Below are 21052 nucleotides of genomic sequence, written 5' to 3' on the forward strand. Positions count from 1 at the left end.
TGAGGTTTTTTTAATTTATAACAGCACTGGTTTTATTCTTACAAGGATTTTTGAAGGAGTACCCCCGTCTCCAAAAAAAAAAGGGGGGGGGGGCAATACTGATATCTGTGAAAGCTGTAAACTGTTTAAAATTGATCTAAACAGCCGTGCTTGCCACTGACCTTGACAGCTCAGCTTTATTTCTGGCAGCATCCGCAGCTATGCCTTACTTCTTCAGGCATTTTAGTTGCCCAGATAAAAATCCCAGTTAAGCCTGGTGGCTCTGGTGGTGTTGTCCTGGATTTACACTGCCGTACTCATGAACAGAATTTAGCTGTGGGCTTCCTGCATGTTCCTGCTGCCCAGACTGTGTTTCCATGACACAAGCAGTGATGGAGCACCCAGGAGGACTGACGAGTCACAGAAACCTTCTATTTGCATTCTGCCAGCTTGCCGCAGCCCCGGTGCTTCAGATTCACTGCTGTTTTAAAGCAAAGGCTAAGGAGGTTATGGCCATATGCCTTTAGCTGGCATTCAGGCTTTGGGTAACTAATAGCGCTGGTGAGTAGAGGACAGCAATGGAGTTTTTTTATATTTGATTAAAGAATGAATTGTTGTAAGCGGGGGGAGAAAACTGAGCTCTCTTGTAGAACAGGTTTGTACCTTGCCATTGGGATATTTTTAACAATATAAAAAGCTCTTTAGAAACAAGTGTGATGGATTATATGTACTAAAATTGCTTTTTTAAAATTTTATTTTAAGGTAAAAACACCATATACAGCTACACATGTAATTCAGGGAGGGATGGGAGGTAAAATACATTGTACTGCATTAGAAATGTTGCTTTTCATTTACAAGCACATGAGAATGGCTTTTTACTAACTGAACTCTATCTGGTTTTCTATGTACAGCTCTCCTAATAGTATCTCAGTAGGCCAAAATTTCTGCTGAATTAAATGATGGCAGTCAGATTGCTTCAAATGATGTCTTGGTCTTTTCAACAAATGGAACATTTGTCCCACTGTTACAAAAATATCTGGAGTGTTTATTAATCTAATAAATTTTTGAACAAGGAAGCCCCCACATAAATGAAAAAAGCTGCTAATTAACCACAGAGCTGAAAAGTTAAAGTAGTTATTGCAGACCAAGGCTCAGTTATGCTGACATGAGCGTGAAGTAATTTTACTGAAGTCTGTGCTGTTACCTCAGATTTTCCCCTCTGTCTACAATCAGAATTTGGTTCAGTCTGCCTAATTATCTTTTATCTGGGCTTAGTTTCAGCTCAGTGACACTTCTCCACCTTGCAACCAATCCTTTGGCTTTTGTGAAAGTCTTTTTTGTTAAGAACAGTGCCATTTTGGTTTCCATTTAAAAAGAATTAAAGATCCAATTATGCAAATTAATTTTAAAAGCTTTATCGCCAGACTTCTGGGAGAAAGGTTGTTGCGCAAAGCTTGCAACAGACTTAAAACAAGTGTTCTTTGGCTTTGAAATGCATCCTGGCGTGACACCAGCCTCTGCCTCCTGTCATGCAGCTGGCAGCTGAGTGGGAGACTTTGGGCACCTCAGGGACCTGACCTGGAGGGGCCCTGTGGGTCTGCCACACCAAAGCAGGGCACCCCTATTCTCCAGGAAAAAAAGGCTGGGCTTGACTCATGACAGTGAAGTGGAGAGTGACAGAGGAAGGCAGAGGGATGTTTTGGGGTGTGATACAGGAGCCCCCAGAGCCCCCAGGCACATGGGGGTGACTGCTGGGCTGTATGTTTCGGCTGTGAGACTTGGAGGTTGAACCTCTGCCCTCTTCTCCTGAGGATTCAAGAAGAGCCACTGAGACAAAGAAATTACTTTGGAAGAGGGTGGAATTTAGCTCAGGAAAAGCATGTTTAACCACAAGCCTAAGTTATTTAGGCTTTAGAAATTATCTACTGCAAATATTAGGGCAAGACAGGGAAGAGCAGGAACAAGCTAAAATAATATTTGCAAGTACCCTGTGCTCATTGTGATGAACAGGGTTACCTACCCTTCTGTCTGACACGGGAAAATGTTCATGTGGAAATGCAAAGTTCAGAAACTGGCTGGAAAGAAAGCACGGGAGATGTGAAAGAAGTTCTACCCTTCATTATACCCCCCTTGTGTGTATCCGGCTTCTTCCTAACAGTACGTAAAAGCTGCTTAAGTAGTGGTAGAGTTGCTTCTCACTTGTTCTAGCAGGGTGTGGAAAATCATAGGTTACAGAGAACAAACAGACATTGGCATTAAGCGTCCATATCGTGGAAACTACAAAAATATCACCACGCTGCTGCTGAAGCAAGGAAACCAAAGGTGGACAGGCCCAGCCGTGGTGGCACACTAGGGATGTGTGGCCCCTTGCAGAGCCTCAGAGGAGCTGGTGGGCCTCCCTGGGCTGAGCATGCAAATGAGCTTACTCAGAGAGAGTTGAACTGCAAAACTCCAAGTGGGAATGAAATTTTGGGGAGTTCAAGTGTCTTCCATACTTAGCCTGGGAGAGAGAGGCGAGGGTTGCAATGCCTCTGTGGTGCCAGGAACAGGAGTGGCATCAACCAAAATATGTTCTTTATATCTGCAGAAAGGCTTTGCTGCACTGTGGCTCTCTGTGATCTCAGCAGTCAACAGGGGGCTCACTATCTCGCATTTGGTGTCCCTATCACACAATCATCAGGCAACTATTGCTTAGCTTTTGGAAACAAGCCTGAGCTGCTCAGGGTGATGGTTACCTGCAGCAATTCAATAAAAGACCAATATGTTGAGCTGCAAAAGGGTGGGGATCCTGGGAGTGATCCTGGCCCGTGTGACAAGGACCATGCTGGCAAAGTCTTCACTGCTCTCCCCACCTGCACATTAACAAGCCAATGGTCAGCAAGTGCTAAAGGAAGACTGACTTACAGAGAGGAATATAAAAAAAAAAGACTTGTGGAATTGTTCTCTTCACAGAAGTTTTCCCTTTTAGGATAAATTAAAAGGTAAGAAAAGCAACAGGATTTGACAAATTTGCTCCTGATGAGAACACTGCCCTGGAAATGCTTCTCAAAAATGGGATAGCTCTTACTCCTCCTTCTCTGGATGTTGATTGGGGTAAACCTATGTTGTTGCTCTGGTTATTTTATATAGATGTGACTGAGAAGATGCTGAGGTCACTACAATATTATGTGTGTTTGAGGTAAGCTAAAGATTTTAGAATGGAAAGTCCCTCCCCTTCAGTTTTGCCTTTTTGATTCTGTCAATTGCTATAAAGGACTGCAAAGAAAAGAAGAAAAATAGGTATTTACATGGACCTGTGACACTCAGCAGAAAAGATTTAGCAGCATTTTCAGAAAGAATGACAATGTCTTGTCTTACATAACTAGCATGCTCTGCAGACCACTGTTGCAATAGACAACTACAACTGTTGTAGTAATTGTCCTCAAGACCCTACAGTATAAGACAATGTCATAATGTTTGAACAAGAAGGTGCTCAGGAACACCTCTGCTGGGATCACTGAATGTAATACTCCAAAGGAAAACCCATCCAGCCATGGTGCTGCTGGAAGGTTTGGGATAGAACTAGTATGAATATTTTTAATTGTTTCTCCTCCTTTTGAAAAGGTAAAGAGGAGCTTGAAGAAAGTGAGGGATGTTGCAGGAAGAATAGAAGGCTTTACATGAATAATTTTCCTTCATCAGTCTAATGCCAATGCCACAGAGGCTGTTGCCTCAATGAACATACCCACTGGATCTCTGATAAAGCTGTTTAATATACTCAGTATTCTGCTTAGCTGACTGAAGATGTGATAGGAGGGTAGGGTCTCTCATGAGCTGCAGTGTCTCCAATTGACAGCAGCTCTGCCTGGGTCTGGAGGCAGCAGTCATGACCCCAGGGGCCTGAGTGCAAAGGCAGCATTACTGTATGGCTTGTGTTATTTACACTCCTGAAGATGTTAAATGTCTTTCCAGTTGTTCATTCAGAGGACTCAGAAATTGGTCTGATCATAATTATATTCCAGCATGAATTAGCAATCAAGACATAAGAATTTACAGTGTTACAAGGTAAATGAAAACGTCTCTTATTTGCAAATCCCTCCTCCTGTTGGTCAAGCTCATGCAGAATTCCATTTACAGCTGGTGGCAAGTAGCTCCCAATGTGGTTCCAGTACCATCCAGAAGTCATGAATCAGACTCCAGTGCACTATCCACTCCCTTGGGACAGCTTGCTAAATATTTCTTACCATGAAACAACTGAATTGCCTAAAGCAGGAATCAACAGACTGTGAATTTTGGCCTGTGCAGAGCTGAAACTTCAGGCAGTGAAGAGAAGAGAATATCCAAGACATCCCATGGAGATCTGGGCTTTCTCAGAGCTGAGGGAGGCCAGAAACTGAAGCTAAAAAATTAAGAAGAAGCCATTTGATTCATCTGAAAGTTCTTGCTCTTGTCCTTCACTGAAGTTAATGCTAAATCATGATAGCCAGAGCACCAGGCCAGTCAGGATCCATTTTGCTGAATACAAAACGAGTGAGCAGAGAGAAGAGCGTCTGGGCAAACTGAAGTGGAACACCAGAAGCCCAGAAAATGAAGAGCTGATCCAGCACAGAGGGAGTCAAGTTTCTTCTGAACATTGTTGGCACGAGCCAGTAAGGGCTTCAAACAGATGAGAGCTTTCATTCTCTTGCTTTCCTTTCGGGATATACTGTAGATGAGCAAATCAGTCATTCATCAGTGCTTCCACTTCTGGTGTTGATGGCTTTTGTTGGTTTTTTGGCAAGGTTGGGTTTTGGTTTTCTTTTTTTTCCTTTCCTTTTGCATTTCTGCCCAAACAGCTCAACTACTAAAACAAACTCCAGCACAGTGTGTTCAGAAGTGGTTTGAATATGCTGAAGATCAAAGGGAGATGCTGCCAAGTGTTTGATGTACACTTGTTTTTAATTCAAGGTTAAAGAAACAGCAAAAGCAAGGATGTACAGAATGGCCCCTATTGAGAATGCATCTGGGAGGTGAAGGGAGAGACATTCCTCCCTAGAACCCCATAAAAGTATGCACATATGCTTCTCCCTATTGTTAATCCCTTTTGCTGATGGGATGTGGAGGAGATTTTATACAGTGGTGCAAAATGGAAATCTATTGCAGGAGGAAAGAGTGCTGCAATCCCAGAGGGACTCTTATGTTCAAAACAAAATACAACAATGGAGTTAATTAGCATTGCATGGTTCATAAAATCCCCTCGAGGGGATCTTTCTCTGTTCTAAATCATCACTTGTATGTGAGATGGAAAAGCTCCCACTGAGCAGGCCCCTTCCACAAACTTTTAATAGATATTACCACGGTTTTTCATCATTTGCCATTGGCTTTGAGAAAGGTAACAGCTGAGCCAGGGCTATTCAGCTGCATTAACCAGCTGCATGTTAATATAGAAATACTATCCTGCTCCTCCCTTCTGCCTGCAAACCACCCTGGCCCCCCCCCCCCCCAGCAAGTTAACCCCTTCCTGCCACGTATTTCTCTGCCACTGTAACACAGGCAGGGGGGATAGTACAGGTTGACAATTAAGCAAGGGAGGACCTCACTATAAATATCTGAACTTTACTTGTGTGCAGATGAAGTTACCCAAACCAGATCTTCGACCCACTGTGTCCACACCCATTTGAAGGGACAGACCTTGCTCCAGAGGACTTACATCCCAGTGCCAGGGAGGAGGGCAAAAGGCCAAGAGGAAGGAGCTGATCCCAGGAACCCCACAAAAATTAAACCCATGTCTCCCACCTAACACACTCGTTATTACTCTCAGAGCCTGTTGGCTCAAGATTCCCAGCAAGCCCAGCTATAACCTCACTGAAATGCCCTGAACCCACACAGCACAATTTCCAGTGGGTGTGAACATTGGAGACAGTCTGCTCTGCCCTCTCATATCGCACTGTGCGTGAGGATCAACGCTTCTCTGCTGGTTTGACTGGCCTCCAGTCATCCTCCCGCTCTGTTTTGTATCATGCCAAAACTGATCAGTACCTGCACATCCTTCAACCATTTGCAATCATGTTGGCCAGATGGCCAAGTCTGTGTTTCAGTGCCAGCTTACACTCAAATGTAGTTCACTCACAACTGCAAACTGCTGGAATCAGCAGCAAAGCTCTACTGTGGATGACTGTACTGCCTGATGGACTGCCCCAGTGCAGATTCTGCCTCTCCCTGTCTCCTAGGAGGGCCAGGAAGCCCTGAAGAAATACTGCAATATGGCAATTGTTGCAAAAAGATATGGCTAATGAATTGCTGGAGCAGGAACATGTCAGGGCACCTTGTAACTCTCAATCAAAAGCTTGGAGCTGAAGTGCTTTGTAAAGAAAGAAATCAGATTCTGGCAGGGTTTGTGCTGCCAAATTCTGATGGGTGAGAGAGGGTTGTGTCATAGATCATTCCTACTCAACTATGTTTTACTGTGATTGCCCCAGGTTAGTCAAGCCTACTGAATACTATGGGACTGGTAAGACCTAACCATAAAATTCTAGTATACCAGGGCAAGCTAGGAGGTAAGCTCCTTTCTTCTTCTATTTCAGCATTGGATGTGTTTACTGCTTTCTATCTTAGCTAAGTGTACTGCCCTTCTCCCCTCACCTTGCCAGGGTCTCAGGAAACTGTCTCAGTGGCTGGGGCCCAAGAGCATCTCTGCTTGCAAGCAAAGATTCCCCTGTAACATAGGAGAGAAAGATGCATGGAGGGGACAGACTGTCTGTCCAGGGCAAGGGTCCTCAGTAGAAAGTGTCTGTCCCTCTTTACATTTTACTAGCATTTTAATTGAACTGTGGTAAGACTGGTGTGAAAAGGAAGGTGAAGATCTATTCAAACAAGCCATACGCTAACAGAAACCATCTTCCTCCAGCTGTGGCCAAACTATCACCCATCCCAAACCCCCTTCTCCTCCCCTTCCTGACTCTCACTTGACACACCACAGTGGCACATCGCCATCTTCCCCTTTCACACACTGACCGTGAGTGACCAACCTAGGGCAAGAGGAAATTGTGAAGCTCATAAGCACATCAATGCCTTGGGAATCTTCTGTTGGCTTCCCACTGCCATACCACCACTGCTGGCACCTGCTTTTTGCCCTTTCCTTCCTGTATGCCCGTTATGTTACTGCCCCACTTTTCCCACTGCAGTAACCTGCACATTTTGGCCAACCACCTCTGTTCCACCCTTGGCACACCCGGTTGAAAAGTGTCACCATGGTGACAAAGTCCTTGAATGCGCCCTTTAGATTTGTTACTCTTTTACTTTGGCTGAGAGACTGCTCTGAGATCACAACCTTGTGGTTCTCGTAGCATTGATGACATAACATTTCATGACTTTGCAGATGTACTCAAAGCTCTTTATAGTATGTCCCCAAGCATTTTATCACGGCACATGAGGAGATATTTCACAGTATTCTATTTAGGCACTGCTGCTGGCCCAGAGCCTAGGCATTTGAACAGTAAACTCCTTTTAGGACTCATGTGAATGTGCACAGAGATAGTGAGGCAAGAAACAGAGGATATAATTAACCACTAAAATTCTTCACAGTCATTGCAAAATGCCAACAGACTGTTCATCTTTACAGAGAATATAAAGTGGAATTTAAGCACAGGTCTCTGTTCCTGTTCTACCAGCCTTATTCTCAGATATCAGGGGCAGAGGCGGTTTCCTGAATCTTTGTGTGCTCTTTCTTCCTTCTTCAGAAATCTGTTGTAGAGCAGCTTATGATGCACAGCCTGCCCTAGTGCAGACCAGCAAAGCCTTTAGAAGATGTGATCTGCCTTACTGAAACTCAGAGCAGTTTCTAGGAACAGTTTGTGAAAGTGGCTGAAATCTTAGGGACCTGCTGTACAGACAACATACTGCTGTATGTTAGAGTGGAACTGCAACACATTGCAGCCATCCCACAAAATGTTACATGCAGGATTCCTTGTTCCTTGTTAATGCATTTTCCCAGTTCGCTGTAACCCAGATTGTTCACCCAGTGAGCTTTTCACAGCCACTCTTCCTGTGATACAGTTTCCATGGGAGGAAATATGGGGAAACCCGCGATGTAGGAAAGCCTGAAGTGACTACCTCCACTTCTGAGTTTGCTTTGTTATAGAATAAACCTGGAATAAATGGCAAAAGAGAAATCTGAATCTAAAGGCCTGCATCAAGAGCTGCTAGGAACCTCTACAGGGCTGGTCCCATGAAACACACCAAGATGCTAGAAGGTTCAGATAGGTGCCCAACCACTTTAAATTACTCCCAGAGGAAAGTTAAAGCTCTATTGTTTTAAATTCTTAAAACTGTCAACTGGGAAATTCCCTGTAGAAAGCAGGCCTGCATTGACTAGTCCTCCAGTGTCTTTCCCACCTTCAGCCCCTATGATTTATGTGCTCATAAATTCCTTTGTGTTCCATACTTACCTGGAAGATTCAACTATGGCTGGTATCCAAGAACACCATAGTGGAGCTGTGTTAGGCTGTTTCCTATTGTCTCTTCTCTGCCTGAATTTGGATCCAAGAGCAGATACAGACCAGATGTAACATGTCCTCTTCAGGCTGGAAGGCCACCTTTTCCCATGGGGACATCCATCCTGTTCAGTTCTGCCAGATGATGGTTGAGACATGAAATGCCTTGTCCTTGTCAGCTGCTACCAGAATGTCTTCCCTTGCTGCACCTTCCTCAGGCCCAATCCTGTTCCTGGCTTCAGTCCTGCTCTATTTCATTTAAAGGTGACTGCATTGGGAGAAACAGAACCAGTCTGAAGCAGAACTGGTCTGAACTCAGAACCATTTCCCTACAACCACAGGCTTTGTGGAATATTTACTTCACATCATTTTTCAGGACAAAGTTTTATTTCAAAATAGCATATAAAGGAATTGTTTGTTAGCGTAACTCTGTTCCATGTTAGTGTACCCAAACCTCTTCTTTCCCATGTATACAGCAGCGTATTTGCATATCAGAAGATTTCACATAGCTTCTCAAGTTACTGTGCCTGCCTAACTGCTTACAATTGCCACAGCAACACTGGGGGGGGAAAGCTTGTACAAATGCTTCACAAGACAAATCACATTTTTAAGCAGAAGCAGAACAATTCTCTAAAAAAGATGTTTTCCATGAGGGCAAAATCAGTACACTTAGCTACAATACTGGAGTGTCAGATGTTTATTGAGTCAGCAAAGGAGATATAAAAAGAACTGGCAGGGCTCTGCAAATCACTTTGATTTTTAGTAGTGACTCTACTACAGTAAACAGTAAATAATGTAAATAGCAAAGGTGTTCTCATTCACAGAGAAATGAAATGGGAAGTCAAAATCCTTTTTTTTTCTTTGTGATAAGAAATCTTTTGAAACCCTCTGATGCCATTTCTTGTTCCATCAGTATCACATTAACTTGATATGTTGCTGTTAAACAGCCGCACTTAAATACATCAAATGGATTAATGCTGGCATTTTATCAGGTATAGTTTCTGTTTCTGTAAGACATCTCTAGACATATAGAAACTACTTAAAATGAGAAAGTAAGTTTCTCCTCTTCGCTGATTCAGAGAACTGTGAGTAACTGGCTGATATTTCTTGAACATCCCGATTAGTGCCAGGCTGGTCACAGCGATGACAGGGCAGATAAGTTAAGGGGGCTTTGAAAATCTCTCTAAGTGACACAAGTTAGCGCAGCTTCGAAGTGCTCTGAGCTGTGTGACACAGCAAGCAGAGACACAATGAGGAAGAGCCTATAGACACATCCAAGCTAGTTGCAGTTTTGCCAGACATAACTCAACTGAAGCTGAGGGATGAACTCAGCAAGCTGTCTTGCACTGGCTTCACTTAACTGGTATTGTTGTATGTAAATCCTCAGGCTGAAGGAAGAGGAAGGAAAGTAGTTGCTCTCAAGAGAGAGTAATTTCATCACTGATAAAGAAAAGCACTAAAAGAAGTGAGTCACTGGGCTCCATTTACAGGGTAGTAAATAAATACACTGCAGTCACTTGTTACTTACTGTTTTAGTACCAAAAGTAAGAATGAAAAGTCTTCTCTGTCCCAGTTCCATTACTGGTTTCTCCCTTGAGCATCCAGCAGTTTATCTCTGTAAGGATAAGCCACTTCACAGGCTGGCAGGTAGGCTTCCCTTCCCTTCCTACTGTGCTGGGATTCATGTGGTTCCTACCTTAAATATATGACTCTGTTCAAATAACCTTCAGCTCATGGGCCAGGGCCTTCCTCCCCCTGCTCTCTAGGAACGTCACTAAATCACTGCCAGCCCTGGCACGAAGCCTGGCTCCAATTGTGTCATCTCGGTCTTGTGTCACAAGCCACTGGGGCCAAGGCAAGGTCAGGGGCTTTCTGATGAAACAGGAAAGGTTTCTCCAAAAGGAAAACTGAACCCAAGAAAAGGAGATCTTTCTATCTCCAGATGGATTTTCAGCACCCTGTCTCCTTGTGCAGGACAGTTAGCAATTTCCTCCCCTCTCAGCTGCTGTTGACACATGGCTGGATGGCTTCCAGCCTCCTCTGTGCACATTGTTCTGCAAATGTTTGTCTTAGCAAAGTGCAAAGCCAGCCGCACCTTGCAATTAATAAATATGTGTCAACACTCAGTGTAAGCCCAATTATTATCATTACCCCAGAATTAGAGGGATGGCACAGCCACTGAGCCACCCGAGGGCCTGATCCTGTCAGGTGCTCAGCACTCTTCATTTCTACTGGCAGCAAGAAAAGGTGGAAGCCAGGAGGGAATTATAGGACTCACTATCCAAGGGGTGATTCTTTATTTAGTCTCAAATTCTAAAAGAGATTATTCCTGTCAAGAGAGAGGAGCAAAGAAAAATTAATAGCTAGGGGCCATCCCCTCAATGGCTGTAAAATAATGCCACTTGCTTAACAGAAATGGATCATTGCTGATCTACATCAGCTCAGAATCTGGTGCTGGTAAACATGAAATTGATACTATAAAAGGAAATTAATAACAGTGAAAGCTAACCTAAAAGATTAATACAGATGCAAGGATTCCTATGCTGGTTACAGTGCAGCTGTGTGGGGCTTGAATTGAATTTCTAACCCATCTTGACCCTGACAGGTCAGAGAACTCCCCATTTTATGCTTGGAGCAGTGCCCCCCTGGAGCCAGGGTCACAGTGACATACCTGTGGAGGGAGGACTTGAATCCTCAGACCTGATTATGATTTGCACTAATGCCTCTTTTCACTGTAAATGCTGTGACATTTACATAACACTCTGAGCACTGGTAGAACGGTATAGAAACCATGGAGGGTGATCTTGAAAGGAGGTTAGTTTCCTGAAAAGGTAGACAGGATATATTTTTGAGATATCTCCACTCTAAAAATAGTTTTTCAGGCTAAGTCCTCAGGTCTCCTTGATTTCAAGAGTTCAGCATTACTTCTGCACCAATACTTTGAAGAATTTGTAGAAGTACCCAACTAGTCTTCAGGTATATTTGTAATTTCAGAAATCCTGCCACCCCTGCAAGCAGAGGGTTAGGCTGTCCAGCAGGATTTGGCTGCATCTTAAGGAACAGATGATTCTCATCCAAGCTGCTGTGTCAGAAGGCTTGAGGATTGAGCTAGAAGGCTGGAAACGAGCAGGGCCTTGACAGAGAGTGGTAGCCTGGAGTACTGTCAGGTGTAGCGATGCTTCCACAGGGAAAGGTGCTTGCTGCCATTTACTCTTTTCCAAATCTGTTGGTCAAAGCATCCTTGCATCATTTAGAGCAAGAGAATAGCTGGAGTGAGTACTGGTGCACTGACTTGAATGGAGAGCAACCTAAGAAATACACGAGGATTTCTAAAACAGCTGCCTTGAAGGAGGCCCGCTGCCAAAACCCAGCACAGCCCTGGGCCTGGCGACTGTCACTTGCATATTACAGAAGTGTCAGCTCCTCCAAGAACTGCTATTGGTAGAGCAGTGGTTACCCCTACTTCCTCTGCCTCTTCTAATGTATACTGCAGACACTGCTGTAATATCCAGGCCCATTGCTGCATGATAAACACCAAAAGAGGTGAACTGTGCCCTGTAGTGAGTTAAAGTGAAGTGTGTTTAGGTGCAGCAGGCAATGCTGAAGGGTTATACTGTGGTTGGACAGAGGGACTCTGTTGAGTCGTGTACTGCTACAATCCTTACAAAACAGTTTCTAGAGCCCAGTCCTTCCTGAGGAGCACCAGGCCCCTCTGCCAGCCGTGGACCTGATGCTTTACCTCCATTCATATCTCCAGCTTGTTTAATATTGCTTTGAGAAAGTTAATCCAGGAGTTTGACTCACCATGGATAACTATTATTACTGTCATCTATCTTGATTATTGTGGAAATCAGCTCCCACATTAGACATTGTTACTTCATCTCTTCATTTTCCACTGTCACATACATAACTAAGTATCAGTGGTCCCTTCTATGTAATAATACCAAGAAATGGCTTTTCCTAGGCAAACTCACAGGGAAAAATGTCATCATGGTCCAGAACTATTTAAAGTCATGGACATGCAGTTTCCCAGCCCCATACCACTGTTAGAAAAGGCTTCTGAGCTCCATCAAGCTAATCCAGAGGCAGTGAAAGATTCTGAATAATGTAAAATTTTGATTTCTTACGTAATCTAAACCAACGTCTTCTGTGAAAGCCATAGAGGACTATCTTGTATTTTTATAACACCTGTTTGCATTTCAACAAAGCAACCTAAGCATGAATCATGTGTGTGGTTGTATCAGACCTCCTGAGCAAGGTTGCAGATAAGTGACTTCCTGTAGAGGCTGGGTGCTGCCATGCTTGTCTGTGTCCTTGTGCTCAGGAGAGCAGAGCCCTCACTGAGCCTTGGGGTTGTCACTGCCACCATGCATAGTGTATAGCACTGTTTAGCCCTCATCATCTTACCTCCTCTTACCTACAGGTTGCCCATAAACTACTGAAAAAGCAATTTTGCTATTTTCCTGCCAAATTTTTTCCCTGGAAGGTCTCTTCTTATGACACTTTACCAAAAACCACAGCCCAAACTTGTTTATGGTTGAGCTGCTGCACCACCAGTACCGCTTCTGGCTGCTTATAGTACCATCTATTCTTCTTTTAAACTTCTCCAGACAAAAGGCATCCCTTTTTTTTCTTCTTTTTTCTTTTATTTTCTGTTTATACATTACCTAGTGGAGTTATATTCTGTAGTAGAGTGGGTTTGGTGTGCAAGCTCTGTGATAATGAAATAGCATTACTATTTTGAAGAGGGAGCTTCTTTTCTATTCTGTAGTAAGGCAACAAGAGCAGCCACAGCTGTGAGTTTCAAGTCTCTATGCTGTTGCTTGTGGCTGAAGTTAGTTGGTTTGTTACTTGTGTCCTTTAATGGGAAGAAGGGTTTCCCCCAAAACTGTGTTGGCAGGCACAGCCAAAATTCTCCATGGTGCCTTCCTGCTTCTGGATCACCAGCAAGAAATTAGGTTCCTTCTGGAAACAGGAGAAGGGGGGACTGCCTTACAGGGGGTGCAGAAAGCAGGTCTGCTGCAAATACTGCATGGCTGTTTTTTGATCACTACTACATCATCTGATACAGAGACAGTGTTTCTGCCTGGGAAGTGCATCCATCTCGGCACTGCTTTCTGGGACTTCCCCTGACTGCCTTGGTGTGCTCTCCTTGCATTTGGAGAGCCTTTTCTGCACTGGGTCCCAGAGCCACTGGCTTTAAGACCTCGTTTGTGCATTTTGACCACAGGAGCTCCTTAAATGAGCTGATTAAATCCTAGATCCGCAAAGGTGTTTAGGCACCTAAATCGGGTTAAGCCTATTTGATCCCTGTGGGGTTATGTACCCCCATGTTTTTAAGGAGCTGGGTGTAGTGTTCTGGTTTGGGGAGAGGAGGAACAGAGGGCAAGGAACAAGAGTTATTTTCCTGCAAAATGTGCATAAAAGGACTGAGTAGGGGAAACAAAGAACATTAGACCCTGAATTAGAGATCTGAAGGCTATAGAACTTATGAAGAATAAATAGTGGAAGTAAAATTAATGTTTCCCACATTTCCTCCAGCTTCTCAAAATATACTGGGGCAAACCACACATTTTCCAATACTGACATGCCTTTTTCATCTTATTTGTTTCTTTTCCTCACTGCTAGTCTGCCACTGACCATCAGCCCCTTCAGGCAAGGACTGTGCTCTCCTTCATGTCTGCAAAGTGTTTGGCAGACCTTGGGCAATAAGAACACTCCTTTCAAAACCAACCAGGTAGTGCACGGATCTATGCTGTCCTGAAGCCCCACACAATAGAAAGAGCACAGTGTGTTGATTCTTTGGTATTTATTATTGGTCTTATGTGCTGGTGAGCTGGTTTCAGTTCTTTTTCCCGATGACTGCTGGGCTCCAGCTTCAGTTGTAATAGGCCCTGATGAATATCTGAATTTTAGGGGGACTGCTGTGGCTGTGCCTGGGCATGGCTCCTACCTCAGAGTTCATTTCATCATGAGGGAACCAGGCTACTTCCCAGGCACAATCACATGTTGGAAAACCACTTCTCTGTCAAGAAGGAGCTGAGCCACTGATGGTAGTGGTTTATCCCAGGGACCCTGTTGCTGCAGCTCAGAGGGCTGGGGGTGCTGGTTGCTGAGGGACACACAGTGGAGTGGGGTTGTCCTCACTCACCTGCATGGCTCTCTGTAACTGCTCTGACAAAGCTCAGTGGTGAAGAGGCTGCTTATTATATACCCCTGGCAGACATAAATATGTGCCAATGCTTATCTTTTATGAAAACAAGTAACCAGAGATGTCTGCTGCTGCAGTCTCTTGAGTGTGCATGAAGTCTGCAGGCAGAAACAACAGCTCCCAGCTCTCTGCAAACACATTTCCTCCTTTTGCCAGGCCACATCCAGCCAAAAATGGCTTCTCACCCTTCACTGTGAGAAGGCAAGGCAGTGCCCACAGAGCCCATTGAAACAGAGCTGGAGGAAAGGCTGATTAAGACATGAGCGAGGAAACTCTGCTCACGAGGCATTCCCTGCAAGGGTGCTGATGGGATGTCTATCCATGAACCCTGCAGCAGCAGCCTCCTTCCCTGGACCTCCGGAGACACTGGGAGAATTTCCTCTTCAGCTATTTTCAGGCAGCATCTGCGTCTCTCACCAGCCATGGATGCCACAAGGCATGGTGCCAAAATATCAGCAGCTTGGCAGCTTCTCTACATGGACTCAAGAAATATATTCTGGATTAGCTGTACCATCTGCCTCTCACAGGTGTTCATCTGGGAGGACGGGGGAGGAGAAGGGCACCTGAGGGCACCAGCATTGAACGGAAAGTGTTTTATAGGGCAATACATGTTGTAGCAGCTGGTGCTGATGGAGAAGGAATAAGGAGGAAGAACAGATACTAATTCCTACCTTGGAAAGATTAATAAAGTTTACTGCCTAGTTTCACTGAATCTGGGCAAATCTAAGTCCTTGCCCCTTGGTCTGCTGCAGGGGTCCAGGGGACGTTCAGGGTAAGAATCTCCAGGGTTATATACTAAAGAGGGGTAAGCAAATTTCTGGACAAGTTTGGAGAAGAACTATGCGGTGTGTGCCTTGTTTTTGAGTAAGTGGAAGTTTGCACCAAGCATCCACTGGCCACGGGCTTGGGATTTTTGCCAGCTATGGCAAAATAACCGCTGTCTCTCAGCAGATACCACAAAGGTCTCATCCTCTTTCACTTATTCATGGTTAATCTTTAATATTTTCCTGGAAGTGGAACTCTACCGGTTCTCACAGAACTACAAAGCCACATTTATAAACAAAGATCTTATTTGCGAGAAGACGAAACCCTGATGGCAATGAATGGTTTGCTTTCCACCACGCTACAGAAACACTGTTTCCTGCCACTCCCATGAAAAGAATTTGTGGCAGCAGTCCCTGCACAGGCTGCACACCTACAGAAACCATGGGCTGCCCACACCAGCAGCACCAGCGCCTGTAACCTGCCTCACCTCTGGGGACAGCTGCAGGTCAGCAGGAGCTGGAGCTGTTACACCTGCAAGGCTCCATATACCACCCATCAAAGAAGGGTAAATGGCCTACCTTAAAACTTTTTTTTAATCTATTGCAAGGAATGGATTCTCACTGAAGCAGGAGGTTATTTATGCTGTTTGGAGATAAGCTGTTATTAGGACCAACACTAGGTAGATCTGGCCCACATCTTGCCTGCTGCATGTTCCTGCTGTCATCCTTGCTTGGAGAAGTCATGAAAGAAATGGGGAAAGCCATCACCACTTCTTTCTCTGCCTTCTGAGCTGTTGGTCCAAAACCTCCTTTAAAACCTGCAGAAGGTGCAGGGATGGCTGAGCTTCCCACAGTGGCACCTCCACTTCCATTGTCTTCAGAATTGTTCATGGGAACGCAACAACTTTGCAGCAGCTATTCTTCAAGACATAAGGCTGTGCAAATCATGAAAGAATGGCACAGAGAGGAAGAAAAATAAACACACTCTCAGCTCCTCATCTGCAAGCTGTTGCTACATAAAAAGGCAGCACAGAGCTGGTGTAAGGAAAGAGATTGTTCTTTCATGTGGTTTCCAGATAACCACCGATAACATATAGGATTGCAGCTGACCTTATGATACTATATTGCTGCTTATATTTTCTTTTAAAGTACAGAAAGCTGCGTTGCCTAATGCAAACAAGACTGGCAATGAAGAAACAAGCTCACAGCACCTCCGGTAGCAAGGCTGATGACTACAATATCACCTTTCAGCCACTGCTCTCCTGTTCTGTCCATCATCATCTGGATCATGTACTGTCTATCATTTGACTGTAAAATATTCCCCTTCATCATTAGACACATGGTTTCTTGATCCCCTGGACTGAACCCCTGGGCTTTCTTTTCCTTCATCTGTGGAGCTACATATAGCATGTTGCAACATTCCTGCTACCACACAGCTTCTCAGGAGGTGTAAAAGGCCCATCTTTTTGGTGGGTCCTTACCACCACACTTCAGGCCTAATTGCAAGTTAGAGCTTCTCCATCAGTGGCACTGTGAAGAAACCAGAGTCTTGATCCAAGCAATTTTAATTAGATACTTATGGGAATAAAGACAAGTAATAAGAAATAAAGGAAGCTTTGCTCTTTCCAACTAGACCAGGAAAACCTTGACTGAGCTCAGGAAGGCTCACAGTGTACTCTTGGTACATCAGCTATCTATATTGCATAGAGTTCCAACAAGTTCTGGTTTTATTCAGCATGCTAAATAGCATTAGTATTTATTTCCTCATGTGAATTTTCTATTTCTATCACAACTTTTTTGTTCTCAGCCACAGAATAAAAATACACCAGATGCTAATGGCTGTTTGTTGGGTATGTAGAAAGTGGGGAAATTGAGACTCAGAAAAGGAATTGCAAAGACTTGTAGATAGGACAGAACAAAAGATATTGTCAGTTGCCTCATATGTCTCATATGGTTCATATGTCTTATGATGTGTATACAGTTTAATAAAGGCATTAATATCTTTGGGCATCTTGTAATTTTTAATACTAACTTTTAATGTCACTTATGTTTGGGATGAAGGCAAGAGAGAGAGAGAGAGACAGAGAGAGAAAGAGAGAGAGAGCAAACATCATATCAGTCCTTGTGAAAAGTGCCAGCAAGTACTTAATACATATCTGTGTCAAGCACTGCAGAGGCAGAAAAATCCATACAAACACGTACCAAGAGGACCTACAGAAAACTTCTTGCCATTGGGAAGAGAGAGCTACCTGAAGGCTCCCATGGTCTTGCCTGTTTCAGATGCTGGAAGGGGTCCTAGTGTAATGTAGGGTAGTCTGTTTTAGTCACAGCATGGGCCTGTGCTAGCTACTGCAAGCATCCCAAGACCACACAAGCCACAGTCCTGTCAGACTCCCCAGTCATTTGTAACAATACCTTATCACCTCAGATATTTTATGGTAAGCTGTGTCTGATCTTTAGGAGCACCTGTAAGTTCAATTCCTACAGAGCTGACTTCCACAGATTTTTATGAATATGTTTTATATAGAAGATTTGCCCTGTATTACGTTTGAATGTGTATCAGACAATAAATCGCATAGCTGCTGTGCTGGTCATTAGCAGCTGTCTCCCCGGGGTTCCAGGGTAACCACATGATGTACAGACTGGTTGGGCGGGTTTCAGTCTCAGAGGGAAAAAAAAAGAAAGTGATGACACAAGGCTCAATTAATAATGAATTGGAGGACCAAAATATAATAATTGCCAGTCAACAGATGTTGTGGAAAAGAGGTCAAACAAACTGAATGTTTTATAACTATGTAGTTATTTTTACCAGCTGATATGTTTAACATACCAGTCATGTCATTTTTTTAAAATTTAGCACTATACAATTTCCACAAATTATGCCTACAGTGGACTGGGAAACACACTACTAAGAGCTCAAAAAGTAATAATAACTGTATGACATGATATTGGGGGGCTTCTATCAGGTTTCTGTAAGCATCAACATCAGGATTGAGGGCATCCAGCATCTTAAATTAATGCCCTGGAAATGAATATAAAATCACTGCTAATAAAATTTGCAGATGACATAAAGACAATTATGAGGACAAAGCACCCATACAAACTGACCAGGAGCTTAGCAATCCTGGATCATTCTAACAAAATATGGTTTTATGCAGTGAAATATAAAGTAATTCATTTAGCATCATGGAACCAAGCCAAAGTTATAGACTTCTTCCTGTAAAAGAATGGATCTGAAAAAGATTATAGCATAAAGGCAATTCAACATGGACTCCAAAGGCAATTCTGTGATAAAACATGACCAGTCTTATCCTAGAACTTCTAGACTCGTGATTACTGAGTAGGACCAAGGAAGTGATTTTTCTGGGTAGAACACTGGGCCAAATTATACTAGAATACAACATCTGGTTTTGGTGTACACAGGTTTAAAAGATTTTGGAAATAAATCCGAAAGGAGAGTTTCCTGGTTACAGGGGCTGGGATCAGTTTATCATTACAGGGGTATAACCAAAACTGTGTATTCTGCACCATCTGTGTCATTTCTGATGGACTATTAATAAATGGATCGTTTGCAGCAGCTGCCCAGGGCACACCTGACACCTCAGGCTACAAACTGCGTGTTAAAGAATCACTGTGAGGCAGGGGAGTGTTCTTTTGTTTTCACATCAATGACTCAGCTGTGATAACTCCCCTCTGGAAAGGCATTAACACCTTCACACCCAGACTGAGGGGTCATCTCTGCTAATGGGCCACCTTGGACTGGCAAAATAGGCAGCTGCAACACTCAGACCATCAAAGATTCCAAAAATATCCCATGACTCACAGAGTTAAATCACCTATTGTGAAACTCTCCGTCCTGGAGGAGGTACTGGACATTCCCACCTGAACTTGAGCATATAAATATCAGGGTTGGGAAGTTCTGGTACCACTCATTGGATTGAGAGGAGTACCAGAACACCAACAGGACTGCGACTGCCACTCTCAACAGGACTGCCATGATCATCTGGACCAACAGGTTTTTCTTTCCTTTTACTTTGCCCCCGGGGGGGCACGTGGTGCTCAGCACAGGGACCAACAAACACTGTTCTGTTCTTGTCCCAGGGTACTGGGTTATACATCTGTCTTTGGGGCTTAAAATCAGTTTTCTCTGTATTATTGTATTTATTGTAATCTTTTTAGTAAATTGTACCTCTGACTTGTAATCTCTCGAGTTGGGTTCATTTTTCCCGCTGGTTTACTTTTAAACCAGCACAGAGAGAAATCTATGCAGCAGGAGATGCAAGAGCTTGGTGCTTTAGTTTATTGAAAAGCATATTGAAGGTGCTGAATTATAGCACAGAAGTACCTTTCTTGTAGGCAGAAAATAGAAGGGTTCCACAGCCTAGAGGACAAGACTGTAACAAGGACTAATGACTGGAAACCAAAACCAGGCAAGTTCAAATTAGAAAAGTAAAATTTTTTTTTTTTTTTTTGGTAGTGAAGGAGATCAACATGACCAAAGGAACAAGTTATTCTCCATCTCATGGCATCTTCAAATCAGCCCGTGCCTTTGCCAAATGCAAATTATTGGCTTCATTACAGACATAACTGCAAGGAATTTAATGGACTGTGATACACAGGAGGCCATGCAAGATATCTAATGATCCCTTTTCACCTTAACTTCTGTGCATCAGTGAATTAAAGGAAAGAATTCTGGTACTACAGGATATTGCCAAGTGGGAAAGGATGAACTGGTGCTTTTGGCATCCAGAGAGGAGTGGAGGGTGCTTCTAACAATCAGATGCTTATTACTTTAGTTACAACTTTACTCTTTAGTAATATTATTAGAGGCCAAGAAATTAACTTATTTTGGGGGGTGGGATGGGGTGAGAATTCCTGTTGCTAAATTTTTTCCTAACAAGAGGCTTGGAAAACAAATTTTCTTTATTTTCTTATCTCAAAAATTTTGTTTTGAATTTTTGCTTAAACAAATGTCTTCATTTGCTAAGCAAATGAAGCAAATCATCTGGAGGTTCCTAGTATTATCTGTGATAAATAGTTAATACTAAGCCCAGTCCAAAGACCATTGAAACTCTTCACAAAGTTTTTCCAGTGGAAGTTTTCAGATTCACTGACATTCAGTCAGTCATTATGCAGTCTCTTAGTATCCACATTGGGTCAGTAGAATAGACTTCAGCTACTTTGGCATAGATCTGGATACACACCTGGGAAGCCCATCTGCATTGGTTCAAACTCTACACTTTGTAGGATTTTTTTTTTTTTTTAATAAACCATACAGCAAATTATATTTTACCAATGGTATTATTCTGCAGATACAATGTCTTTTCCACAACTAGGAGAATGTTGACTTTCATCATAAAGTTCAGTTTCACACTATCAGTACCAAATAATTTGTTTTTTCAACTTCTCTATTTTCTCTCAAAACAATATTCTAGAAGACCTGAAGAGAATTAATCCCAATAGTTTTCATTTAGCTCCTACAATAAAAATGCCCTTTTTAAAAATGATCATTTTTGTCAGTCATTCCTGCCTCTCTGCTTCATCAAACCTCTTGAAAATTTGGCCTGTAGGAGTACTTGAAAAAAAAGGTGTTTAAGCAAAGTAAAGATCTTGGATGTGGAATGTTAGAGCCAACTCCACTGATTTCA

General features: G+C 43.3%; 1 long non-coding RNA gene across 1 annotated transcript; it reads left to right on the forward strand.

The window, feature by feature from the left end:
• Positions 1-437: 437 nt before the first annotated feature.
• Positions 438-15234, forward strand: LOC113945163. Its single transcript, XR_003526970.1, has 3 exons — positions 438-540; positions 6417-6494; positions 14797-15234. It is a non-coding gene; the product is annotated as an uncharacterized LOC113945163 (long non-coding RNA).
• Positions 15235-21052: the final 5818 nt, after the last annotated feature.

The sequence above is a fragment of the Corapipo altera genome, unplaced genomic scaffold (genome assembly GCF_003945725.1).
Source record: "Corapipo altera isolate COAL_440 unplaced genomic scaffold, ASM394572v1 44, whole genome shotgun sequence".
NCBI classification, from domain to species: domain Eukaryota; kingdom Metazoa; phylum Chordata; class Aves; order Passeriformes; family Pipridae; genus Corapipo; species Corapipo altera.